This window comes from Amphiura filiformis, chromosome 4 (assembly GCF_039555335.1).
Source record: "Amphiura filiformis chromosome 4, Afil_fr2py, whole genome shotgun sequence".
Classification (NCBI taxonomy): Eukaryota; Metazoa; Echinodermata; class Ophiuroidea; order Amphilepidida; family Amphiuridae; genus Amphiura; species Amphiura filiformis.
In genome coordinates, this window is record NC_092631.1 from 7,065,312 (window position 1) to 7,075,789 (window position 10,478).

Consider the following 10,478-nt stretch of genomic DNA (forward strand, 5'->3'; position numbering starts at 1 on the left):
TTCCCATACCAAGTTTGATATAATATTGGATGGCTGAGCATGATACCATAACATATCGGATGAGTCATAAAAATATTGGACGATATTTGTATGACATAATAATGACATAATAATGAAGTTGATCGGTTACTGCGTTGGAGCTGCAGAGTGGATTAATGAATTTGCTTCCGCAGCGCGCCCGGACATTGACAGCCAACTACGTAGCCAACCAAACAAAGAAACAAACAAACAGGCAACCATCTGGATGATAACATAAGCTCCACATATGTGTGGGGGCCAAAAAATATACGCCTACCGATATCTGAACATTAGATTGCGTAACTCTATCACCCCCCTCATCACCGATCCTAAATTCTAATCCACAACTGATCCTGAATGAAACCCTTATCCTAAATCCTAAATCAATAGGCATAACCCATATTCTAAACTGAACTCTAACATGAAATGCAAAATGCTAATCACTAAACCTAATCCTAAACCCAATCTTAATTATAAACAACTATCTCTAAACCAAATTCTAAATTGAACCATAAACCTAATCCCAAACCACATTATATTTATCTTTTTAAATGCTAATTCTTTAACTTAAATTGACCCCTTATCCATGTTATCCAAAAAGCACAATCCTAGTTCCTACACCTAACCCTAAACTGAACCGGAAACCCATCCTAAATTCTAAACCCTAACCTTGACCCTAAGCTATGTCTTTATCCCATGCTAAACCTTAATACCCAAGCCCAAACTAAGCCCTTATCCAACATGCTAAACCCTAATCACTGAAACTAAACCAATCCCAAAGCTAATCATAGACTGGACAACCCTAAATTCTACACCATAATCCATACACATAATCCTACACAGATTTTCTTATCTAAACTCAAAGCTAAACACTAATCCCATAACCTAATCCTTAACTGCCTAAACTCCTAAATGCTCAACCCATATCCATAAATCTAATATTTTAATGCTAAACCATTATCTCTAAACCAATGCTAAACTGAACCCTAATCCAAAATGTCAATCCCTAAACCTAATCCTAAGCTGATAAGAATTCTAATGCTAAACCATTATCCCAAGGCATCAATCAGTAAGCATAAACCATATTGTAAACTGAACTCTAACCTGAAATGCAAAATGCTAATATAACCCTAATCTAAAATACCAATCTTTAGACCTAATCCTAAGCTGATAAGAATTCTAATGCTAATCCCTAGGCATCAATCAGTAGGCATAAACCATATTCTAAACTGAACTCTAACCTGAAATGCAAAATGCTAATATAACCCTAATCTAAAATACCAATCTCTAAACCTAATCCTAAACTGATAAGAATTCTAATGCTAAACCATTATCCCTAGGCATCAATCAGTAGGCATAAACCATATTCTAAACTGAACTCTAACCTGAAATACAAAATGCTAATATGACCCTAATCTAAAATACCAATCTCTAAACCTAATCCTAAACTGATAAGAATTCTAATGCTAAACCATTATCCCTAGGCATCAATCAGTAGGCATAAACCATAATTATTCTAAACTGAACTCTAACCTGAAATGCAAAATGCTAATATCACCCTAATCTAAAATACCAATCTCTAAACCTAATCATAAACTGATAAGAATTCTAATGCTAAACCATTATCCCTAGGCATCAATCAGTAGGCATAAACCATATTCTAAACTGAACTCTAACCTGAAATGCAAAATGCTATATAACCCTAATCTAAAATACCAATCTCTAAACCTAATCCTAAACTGACAAGAATTCTAATGCTAAACCATTATCCCTAGGCATCAATCAGTAGGCATAAACCATATTCTAAACTGAACTCTAACCTGAAATGCAAAATGCTAATATAACCCTAATCTAAAATACCAATCTCTAAACCTAATCCTAAACTGATAAGAATTCTAATGATAAACCATTATCCCTAGACATCAATCAGTAAGCATAAACCATAATCCCTTAATCATGCCGTGAAAGCATGAATTTGGGTGAGACAAATCTCTGGAAAGATATTGGAATGTATCAGGGTTTGCTGAAACATTTCATATCTAGAACCTGCATGTTTTGGAATCTTTTACCTTTGAACAGAGTTAGGTCTAGAAAATTGATTTCTGTTTTTTACCACTCATTAAGTGAGAAGCAGTTTCTTTGCAAAACTAGTTTTAATAATGTTCCATACGAACTAGTGGCATTCTAGAAAAGTACATTCCAGGATTGGTATCCGATAAGGTTTTCAGAAATTCTTTCTCCACTTCGTTTTGGAGAATATTTGTGAACATTCCATTCTATTGTCACCAAAAAACTGTTTTCTGGAAGTTTTAGTTGCTCAACCTCACCATAATAGATATAATACTCCATTTGTAGAAAAAAACACTCTGTCACTAAAAATGGACCAAATTGCCAATGTAAAAAAGTTAGGCATTTTAGACCTAAGTTATATAGCTATGCAGATTTATGTTTCTACTGTGAACAAATACACCAAAATACTAGGTGATCTTAAAATTAAGCTGAGCAAAATGTAGCTGATGAGATTAATAAAAAGATCAAGTAAGTCTTGATCACCATTAATCAAAACGCATCCTACGATGGCTTTTTAGTTTCTCAAAAATAGAGAAACTCAAGTGTCTTTTTTCCTATACGGAATAAATGGCCTTTTGGTTGGAATTTCTTCACAACCATCCATCATATTACAACCTCTATATGCATTTTTTGCAGCAAAAACACAGCTTCTTTTTACCTAAAAATTTGCAATTAATTTGCATGAAGGTAAATATATAGCTATACCAATCTATTCTCTAAAAAAATATACGCCTACCGATATCTGAACATTAGATTTCGTAACTCTATCTCCCCCTCACCAACGATCCTAAATTTGACTCCACAACTGATCCTGAATGAAACTCTTATAATAAATCCTAAATCAGTAAGCCTAAATCATATTCTAGTATTCAAATATTTTAGCAGTAGTATAGTATCAAGTAGTACAGTGAATAACATAATATGAATTATAAGAGGCATTATTTGTTTTCTTTTAGATACCTTAACATACTATTTTTAAATTCATTTACCAGTTTAGCTTCTTTAATTTCATTTGGCAAACTATTCCATAGCCTAGGACCAAGTGTTAAAACATCAGTGACTTTATGGATGTCAGTTCGATAATTCTCTTTCTTTCTGGTATTATAATTCTGAATAGACTTCATGTTTATGAACAAGTTGTCAAATGATCTTGGTAATAGTCCCTTATGATATTTGTACATAAATATACCCAGTTCTTTATTATGCAGATGGCATATATTAAGTAAATTGTACTTTTCGAACTATGGTTTGGTGTGGCAAAGATACGAACTATTATTTATAATTCTTACTGCTCTTTTTTGGAGCTTCACAAGTCTGCTTAAATTATACTTATTAGCAGAACCCCACAATATTATACCGTAGCTTAAATATGGTAAGATTAGCGTACAATACAACTGATACAGGCTTGTTTTTGGTAAAAAAAGTTTAAGTTTGTTTAGAACACCAATATTTCTAGAACACGTCTTACTAACATTATTAATATGTGACCTCCAAGTTAGATTGTCATCAAGTGTAATGCCCAGAAATTTAACATCATATACACGTGAAAGTTTGCTGCCATCCAGAAATACATTGTGGACATCAGTTATATTTTTTGTTTGATGAGGTGTTCCAATAAACATAAGATTTGTTTTACTGGCATTCAAGGATAACTTGTTACACTTAAACCAGTTAACAATCTCCTTCAACTCTTTATTCATATTGTCACAAAGCCTTTGAATATTATTATCAGAAAGAAAAACAGTTGTGTCATCTGCAAATAATATAAACGATAGAAGTTTGGATGTTCTGCTAATGTCATTCATATATATAATAAATAGTAATGGCCCCAAGATGGAGCCCTGTGGCACCCCACACTTCACACTGGTATAAGATGATTTTGCAGAATTAAAAGATACATATTGTTTACGGTTTGACAGATAGTTTTCAAACCAGTTATACGGTACACCACGAAAACCATAATGGTACAACTTTTGTAATAAGATGTCATGATCAATAGTATCAAAAGCCTTTGAAAGGTCCATGAAGATACTTGCAGTACACATATTATCATCAATAGCCTTGTTTGTATCTTTAATCAAGTCTAATACAGCCATATACGTAGAATGTTTATGACGAAACCCATATTGCCTATTGTACAGTAATTCTTTGGCATTTAAAAAATTACTACATCTTTCATGAACAATTCTTTCAAGAATTTTAGAAAAACAAGGCAACACAGATACTGGTCTATAATTACCAAATGATTGTGGGGAGTCTTTCTTATATATAGGTACAACCTTTGCTATTTTCAAAGCATCAGGAACGATTCCTTCTGTTAGTGATTTGTTAAAAATGATTTTCAATGGATATAAAATTTCAGTGGCAACCAATTTTACCACGTCAGACTTTATTAAATCATAACCTGGACTTTTTCTATTACCTAAGTTATTAATAATCTTCAGGATTTCATTTTCGTCGGTCGGTTTGAAAAAACAAGTAGAGTTGCAACTATTAGTTAGATACTCATCAAAATTTTTACCTTGGTGTTTTATAGAGGCAGCTAGTGTAGGTCCAATGCTGGCAAAGAATTCATTGAATTTGTTTGCTACTTTTGATGGATCATTATAAGTTTCATTGTCACTTACAAACTTGTGAGAAGATGTCTTGTTTGGACATCTGAGTACCGAATTCAGAATTTTCCACGTATTTCTCATATTATACCTTTCTTTGTCCAGTTGAGAACTGAAATAATTTTGTTTTGCCCTCCTCAATAAGGAGTTTAACTTGTTACGATACATCTTATATTTATGTACATTAGCATCAGTAGGTTTTTGGATATGTTTTTTGAACAACTTGTTCTTTCTACTGAATACATTTTAGTAGAGAATGTTATCCAAGGTGCCCTAGGCATCCTATTTTTGTATGAGATTTCTTAACTACCTTTTTGGAATACATTCATCAAATACCTCTTTAAATTTATCAATAAACATGTTGTATGATACATTGGCATCATGATTATATCACACACATTGTCCCAGTCAACCTTGCTAAGTTTATCTTTAAATGCATCAATGTTTTGTACACTCATATCCCTAATTTCGATGACAACATCATTGGTATTTTTACCATAAACACTTAAGTTTGTTGACACGAATATAGGAAGATGGTCACTTATATCAGTTAGAATAATGCCAGATGTTTGATTTGCATAATTGTTGGTAAAAAAGTTATCAATCAAAGTTGCTGATTTTCTAGTTATCCAAGTCGGTTTAGTTATACTAGGGTATAAAGAATATGATGTTATAACATCTACAAATTCACCAGTTGGTTTATGAACATCATCATTGAGTAGGTTTATATTAAAATCACCCATTATATATAGGAGCTTATTTTCCTGACCTGTTATTTTACATAATACAGCATCAATATATTTATTAAATTCATCAATATTTTGGTCAGGTGGTCTATATACTACACCAACTACAATGTTTTGCTAATTACTTTTTTCAATTTCTATAAAACAACGATTCAGTATACTTCAGATGATTTAGATCATTAATATCATGTCTAACATTATAAGCAATATTCTCATCAACATACATAGATACACCACCGCCTCTCTTGTCATTTCTATTACACAATTCGAGGTTATATCCTCTGAGATGATAGTAATCATGAGGCTTTTCTTTCAGCCAAGTTTCAACCAATCCAATTATTTGAAAGTTGACATCAATTTCTGACAGTAATTCTTTTAATACATCAAAGTTTTTAGTCAGACTTCTTACATTACTACAAAGTAATGATAAATTGCTGTTTTTATACCGGCTGTTTCTTTTAAGTTGTCTGTGGAAAAATATTGTGTGTTATTATTACAATCATTTACTTCAAATGCATCATTATTATCTAGAGGATTGTATTTCATGTTATCGAAATGAGATTTCATATATTCAGTATCAGCCGACATGTCCTCAAAACACCTATACAATTCAAGTTGGAATTCACGTTCATCAGTAAAATGATTAAAAGGCAGTGTCAAATTTTCATTACAGCTGGAGCAATGCCAATATTTTGTATAGTCATTGCTTCTGAATTCCTTTGCAGATAGGTCACTGCAACATTTGTGAACATCCTAAATTCTAAACCCTAAACTAAGGTATGCCCTTATCTCATATGCTAAACCCCAATCCCTAAACCAAGCCCAAACTAAGCCATTATCCCAAATGCTAAACCCTAGGCCCTAATCACTGAACCTAAACCAATCCCAAAGCTAATCATACACTGGACCAACACTAAATTCTACACCATAATCCATACACATCATCCTACATGGATTTTCCTTATCAAATCCTATAATAACATAATCCTTAACTGAAACCTAAACTCCTAAATGCTCAACCCATTCATTAACCTAATACAACACTGAACCTATACCGGCCAAGGAAAATAAATTCGGTAACTGGACCATATTTCGGCCCAGTCAAAACAAAGCCCCGACAACTTTGGACACTGCAAACCAATTTCCCGCTTATGGCCAGCTGGGACATCCTAATCCTTTAACCTAATCCTAAACTGAACACTTTTCCCCAATCTTAAATGTTCCTGCCATAAATCCAATTCTAAACTGCGTGGATACAAACCATAAACAAATATGCAACCCTTATCCCTAAACGTTGATTACATTGTATGATACGACTAAAACAGACAAGAGTAAAACTAAGCAAGCTAGCCGTCACATCTACAACAGGAAGCCAAACAAAAAATTATATTTCAAAACTTATGAAAAAAGTAGTGCTAACTTACTGCAAGTGCAAATGACTAATAGGTGTTGTCAAATGGCCTAGGTTTTACTTAAATTCTGATGTGCTCATCTATAAACACCCAAACAGGCCTAACTTATTGAAACCAACTATATTAAAGAGTGTATCAACGCTGAGCGGTATAAACATAGGCTTAGCTATATACTGTACACACTAAGTATAGTGCAAACTGTGTTGGAACCAATTTAGGGTGTTTCTCCTTAGTCTGAATGGTATATGATTAGTTAAGCAAAGTGCCACACTCGTACTCATGCGCAGTTCAACTTATGAATGTGGCACAGACAAGGGCGTAATTTGCTTCATGTGACTGAGTACTTTCTATGACTGTACATGGTGCATGGAATAGGGTCTTTTGGCGTGTGTTTGTGTTCAATCTAACCATGCATAACTAATAGAGTCAAGTTCAATTGTACAAAGTTGCCACGGTGCGTGCCTAACACAACGATTTGGGCTACTATTACTACCCTAGTGACCCTACTAATGGCATAATTCATTAATTGCATAGTAAAATTGGGCTCCTTTTCAACTTTGCATTGAGTGAAAGAAGTGGCAACTCTGAAGTCAAAACATTCACAATTCACTGACAATTCCAAGGCAATGTATACTACAATCAAAGTTAGTTTCAAGCAACAATACTACTGTGCTTTTTCTTCCTTTTATTATTATACTGACATTGTTGTTCACTGTAATACTAATAATAAATAAACGAAATAATATTTCTTTAGAATTTTAGTATCAAAACATTGCTCATTATGTAAAGCACAATCACTATTTAAAAAGTTTGATTTCTTACAAGGGCAGATAGTGAAAAAATTAATATCTGGAGAAAAATAAACAAGTTTACAATTTGACAGATCTGGAAGTTTTAAACTTTGCTTAAAGCCATGAATATATGAGGTTTTTTTTTAATTCTGTTATTATTTGCATGAAATGATATCAGAAGTATTTCTAATAACTTCCAGGAAGGTTTGTCTGTCATCAATTTTAAGCAAAAATAATGAGGTAAAATGCAAGAAACCATGCTAGCTCTCTTAGCCGTTTAACTTAAGAACCGCAAGACCTATGTACATGTAAATGCTATTATTGGCTTCCTTAAATCATGTCCTGTAAGATTAATTTATTAATATTAAAAAGAATACAGTGATTCGTTGTAGAAATGACGTAATAAATCTGATTAGCAATATATGAATACAATTTTGACTATATCGCCCTGCACTACAAGCATGTTGCACTCATCACCTGTGTATGTCTGCAATCATAGATTGAATACAATTACGCTATTTTCAAAAATACTAATCTTACAGGTACGAGTGATCAGCATGATTTGGTTCAATTCATAGGTACCATGTGAACGCTGTAGTGCAGGGCAACATAGTCAAAAATTGTATTCATCTATTACTATGGTTGTTAATCCGATTATAAAAATTACGTCACTTCTACAGGGAATTGTTTTAATAGTTAAATAGCTAAAACTGGAACAATATGGCTCCTGCTACCCTACTTGCCTTAAGGCTTGGCTGGAAGGTTAGGAGTTCTTACAATGCTTGTATCTCCCTTCCAATTGCCTTGAGCCTTTTGCTTGAACCTGGTCCTATCAGGATGCAAGCATGTGTCTGCCCAGACCAAATGGTTTAACAAACAATTGCCACCTATGGCCTATAGTTTGATCAGCTACCGCTAATGCATCACAAAATGTTTGTTTCATCACTTGTTTCAGACAATCTCAGCTACATTACTTGATAGCTCTTGATATTGGATTACAGCTAACATACATGTAGTTACATATTGTGATACACAAATTTTATAGGAGCACTTAGTTTGAATTGGCTACATACAGTCATGCTAAATATATAAGAATAACCTTTCACTACCATAAAGATTTGCCTAATTGGGCACTTGGGCCCCTTTGTCTTGGGGTAAATTTCATGTGCAAGTAGAGAGCTCCCTCCTCTGAAATCCCAACAAGGGACAGCACTTTTAGGTTATACCTAAAATTCCACTTATGTCAAGGGAGCCCATAGCACCATTAGGCGCACATTTAATGTATAATCTGTGTCATAATTATACCTCGTCTAATAGAGAAGGCTGTGTCCCTTTCAAAATCATACATGCTAAACTTTTATCAGTCATTATATGACATGGATGAATAACTGTGACACTATACATTGCACTCATTTTGGTGAATATTGGATAACCACCATACTCCAGGTACAAGACTAACCATCAAACGACATGGAATAACTATGACAATATACATTGCACACATGTTTGTGAAAATTGGACCTACCAGGGTAATACCATCCACACACCACGAGGGTGAGGGAGAGAGATTGAAAACCAATTTTTTACCTTGCTACTGTATAAATCTTTTATGCTGCAAATTAGCAGCACTTTTTGTCAATTTTCTTCATAAAAGTTGCTTGTTTTACAGGGGTTATTTTAGAAAATAAGAAAAATCAACCTACACAGAGTCCACACTTGGTTTTGAAAGAAGTTGTCAAGTGTTTAAAAATTCAAAAAACAAGAAATTAAGATATAGAAAGAAGCAAAGGCCACTACAAACAATTGAGTAACAATTTTGCTCATAGCCCTTGGGTTAAGAGACAAGAAAATGGAAATTCTTATCCCGTGTCCTGATACAAGAGCTGATGCTTGTGTGCTTGTCATCACAATTTAAGTCAAATTTATGCATACCAAAATGTATAAATTCACAATGAAAGATTACTACTTGTTGATTATCAAAGTAAGTTACACACCAGTATGGCTTTCCTTATCACGGTATTAAATCTTACAATATCAAATACATACCTGTGATTTATATTCCTGTGTGATTCCTGTCTTGTGATTCCTGTCTCCTCCCGATATATCCGTTGTCTTTCCGACACTAAGGTAGTAGTCAGTATGATGGGTGGGTCTCTTATGATATGAAATTGGGTTGGTATGCCAATATGTAGGCTCTGAATGGGGAAGACATCTAAATAACAATAAGATAGCAATAACCAATGACATGGCTTGCCGTAGCAAAGCAATGTCACCTGACGTACATTTAGATAGCAACACTACTATTAATAACTTATTGAAACTTTTCTTTCCAGTGACTACCTCAGAACAAAACATAACTGTACAAGTTCAGATTCACAATCTATCAATTTTACCATAGTTCATAACTACATGACTGTACATAGTATAGGCAGGCCATACAGCAATGTTTGAACCAATACATGTACATGTATAATACTCCCCCAATAAAAAGACCAGATCGCTATGAAACTACAACACTGAAAATCACACTGAAATCAACAATGAAAATTTACACAATAGAAAGCAGCACTGAAAGTAACACTGAAATAGTTATTTTGTTATTCTGTATGTAAATGACCATTTATCCAGCCACACTGAAAAATGATCCTTGGTCATTCATTAATTCCACTGAAAGTAACACTGAAATAGTTCTTTTGTTATTCTGTATGTAAATGACCATTTGTCCAGCCACACTGAAATATGATCCTTGGTCATTCATTAATTCCACTGAAAGTAACACTGAAATAGTTATTTTGTTATTCTGTATGTAAATGACCATTTATCCAGCCA

The 10,478-nt window shown here is 33.6% G+C and overlaps 1 protein-coding gene across 1 annotated transcript in view; it reads right to left on the reverse strand.

Moving 5' to 3' along the window:
- Window positions 1-9,875, reverse strand: part of LOC140149662 (uncharacterized) — a 102,490-nt gene extending 92,615 nt beyond the window's left edge. The window contains exon 1 of the mRNA XM_072171740.1: window positions 9,696-9,875. The gene's annotated coding sequence lies outside the window, so the exon portion shown is untranslated. The remainder of the gene's footprint in view (window positions 1-9,695) is intronic.
- Window positions 9,876-10,478: the final 603 nt, after the last annotated feature.